This window comes from Chinchilla lanigera, unplaced genomic scaffold (assembly GCF_000276665.1).
Source record: "Chinchilla lanigera isolate Chin_1 unplaced genomic scaffold, ChiLan1.0 scaffold00017, whole genome shotgun sequence".
NCBI classification, from domain to species: domain Eukaryota; kingdom Metazoa; phylum Chordata; class Mammalia; order Rodentia; family Chinchillidae; genus Chinchilla; species Chinchilla lanigera.
Genome location: NW_004955418.1, coordinates 15,105,021 through 15,107,902, shown reverse-complemented (window position 1 = coordinate 15,107,902; position 2,882 = coordinate 15,105,021).

Here is a 2,882-nt window from a genome sequence, read left to right as displayed (position 1 = left end):
TTGATTTTGAGCTCAGGATTCTGCGAGAAGCATGGTAGTTCTTATTATGACTCTTCTTACATATTTATTTCATTTTCCTTTTTCAGGGAATGAGGATGATAATAGCACCTATCATAGAATTATTTTTCAAATTGCATGTGCTCAACACAATGCATGCTTCAAAGCAAGAGGTCATTCGATGGAAATTATATCAATGGTTCACACAGAGTATAACGCCAGCTGGTGGATACCATGTCTTATTTTGTAGGTGGAAAGTTTAAAAGGCCCTGGTTAGTTTCAGAGATGAGGTAGAACGTGACAAAGGTCTTAAGTGAAGTGTACAATGGAAAGAAAATGAAAAAGGCAACATTAGATAGCACAACCATAAAAAATCAAGGAACGAGACTTTGATTTTTGATTAAGATGTCTGGTTTTAAAGTGCACAGTTTTCTAACATTTAGAATTCTTTACTATGTCAGAACTTTTGCTATGATAGCACTGGAAGAAAACTCATGGATGTAATAGACATTTATCAATTTTACCTGAGCAACATTGGTTCACAGTACTCCTGGAACTGACATCCACATACTGCTCTAGGTACTTTTTCCTCTCTTGAGTCAGTCTGTTCTTTACTGGGGTGTCAGTCAAGAGTGGGGATATTTCCCAAACTAAGAGAACCCAAATCCATCCATCCACTTTTTCATCTCCCATATTCCCCTCAATCTCTTCCTCCCCTCCAATTCTCTCTTCCTTCCTCACATTCCTAAAATTTGAACTTTATTATAATGATAAAGAATAAACAATAGTTTGAACTTTTTCAACTTTAAGTAAATTTGAAAATAGCAAGAAAATTATCTTTTAGAAAAGGTCACACTCAACATTTGAAGATTTCTACAGTACTCATAATGTCCCGTTTCTTCTCTTTTTGAGCTTTTTTCTTCCATGACCTTATTTATTTACCTTCCTCCACGTTTTTATTACTGCATATTGGTTATACAGACTGAAGAGTTTTGCTTTTGTGGACTTGTATATGCGCATAACGTCTTGGTCGTCCTCTCATCTGTACTGTTTTATTTCTTCATCTGTGTTGGATTTGTTTTCTAATTATTTGTTTAGTGATCAATTGTACGACTTGTGTCTATTTGCAATATATTTTATACATCATGCTGTTAACATAACCTGACCTCCTTTTTTGCTAACAATAGCATTTGGGAGGATCTGATTATGAATTTTTGTGTTGTAGCCTCAAGATCTTTTTTGATTCCTGCCTTTCCCAAGATTTGTCCCTCTGATTGCCTCAGATTAAATATCATCATATGTCTTGAAATTACTTTCCTCTTGCCAAATTGACTGAGTTAAATTCTCTTGTAGATTGAGTGTATCTAATCAGAAAATCCTAAATTCAAAATGTGCTGAAATCTGAAGCCTTTTTTAATCACCCAGGTGACACACAAGGACTTTCCAGTTTTGGAGCATTTCAAATTTGGGTTTTTTTCCCCCCATATTAGGGATATGTAACTAGCAAAGTCTATGGAAATATTTCAAAATCTGAAAATCTTCAAAGTCTATAGCACTTTTTATCCCAAGCGTTTCAGATGAAGGATTCTCATTTTACAAAATGACACTGACATAAAATGTGTTAGAAACAGCAAATATTTTTAGTTGTTAGGAGGTAATATTGGCTTTCTTTTTTCTTTCTTTCTTTCTTTCTTTCTTTCTTTCTTTCTTTCTTTCTTTCTTTCTGTTTCAAGCTTTATTTTTTGATGTGGTACACAATAACTACAAATTTGGGGGGTAGAGTGTCAAGTTTTCGTACACATATATTATGTAATAATCAAATGAGGACATTGACATATTCATCAATTTACAATTATTTCTTTGTGGTGAGAATAGAGTCATTTATTTTAGGTATTTTGCAATACATTTTTAAATACAGATGTGCAATAGAACTGTGCAATAGAATGCTAGAATCTACTCTTCCTACCTATCTGTAACTTTGCACCCACTGACCATCCTCTTGTCATCTCTCCCCCTTTCTCTTTCCAGGCTCTGATCATGGCATGCTGGTTTGAAATTGCTTGTAGGAGCTAACATGAAATTCAGTATCAGCTGAAATTTTAAATTTCTAGTACATCTTCTCTAATTTCCACTACGGCTATGTAGACTCAATCAGTCCTTCAAGAGTTTGAATTCTTTTAGCATTGTGGATTGCACAAAGAGGAAAGATTATGTTTTAAATGACAGGTAAAAATACACCTATATTATGGTTATTTGATGTTCTGTTTTCCTCTTCTTAGACTGTTAATTTACCAAGACCAAAGAACCACAGCTCAAATTTATATTCACATACACGTTACCTTTTTCAATATTTGACTGTAAAGGCAAATCAGTGTTTTCAAACCGATTTCCTTTCTTGAGTTCCTTGTGAACAGTCAGTAGATATGCAGTGATATTTGTTTTGTAAATCACTGTAGAAACATTGCAGCAATAAACTCCATTGCCTCTCAAGAAATACTTCATAGATGATTGATGTTTTAAAACAACAGCAACTAAAATTGAGAGAGATCACAAAACAGAGGTGTCATAAGTCATGTTCACGTCCTTGCCTTTGTTTTCATAGCATTCCTGAAATAAACACTCAAAAAATAATAGCCTGGTTAACAAGCTTGCTTACCTGTTTAAAGGTACTTATATATTAAAGGGTATTTACATATGTTTTGAGATAGTAGGTCAATAGTGAATACCCAGAGATTGCATGACAAAGTACTGAAATCTAGAATGTTTAAACATTTTATTACTAGCCAAGTAGAATTTTCAATTATCTATGTCCATGTTTTTATTAATATCCTAATCCCAACTAGCCTGCAATCCTAATTTATAAGCAAATCTGCATCTCAGTTTCA